The sequence below is a fragment of the Rhea americana genome, unplaced genomic scaffold (genome assembly GCF_003343005.1).
Source record: "Rhea americana isolate MKP2758 unplaced genomic scaffold, rheAme1 scaffold_98, whole genome shotgun sequence".
Lineage (NCBI taxonomy): Eukaryota > Metazoa > Chordata > Aves > Rheiformes > Rheidae > Rhea > Rhea americana.
Window position 1 is genome coordinate 2,309,755 of NW_028187177.1, and position 403 is coordinate 2,310,157.

Here is a 403-nt window from a genome sequence, read left to right on the forward strand (position 1 = left end):
GCGGGGCGAGCGGGCGGGGGCCGCGCGGCTCTCGCGAGAGCGGCGCCAGCACCGCCCCCTACCGGGCGGAAGTGGGCCAGSAAGAAGGGAGGTGAGGGCAAGCGGCCGGGGCGAACCCGCGCGGCGTGACGTTGCGCAGCGGGGCGGGGCAGAGGCCCCCCCAACACACACACGCACCCGCGCGCACTGCGGCGCCCCCTAACGGCGGGGTTGGCGGCGGCGGGCTGCGCCGCGCCCCCGCGCCGAGCACCTCCCGCAGCGCCGAGCACCTCCTGCAGCGCCGAGCACCTCCTGCAGCGCCGGGCACCGCCTGCAGCGCCGTGCACCCCCCGCAGCGCCGGGCACCGCCTGCAGCGCCGAGCACCCCCCGCAGCGCCGGGCACCGCCTGCAGCGCCGAGCACC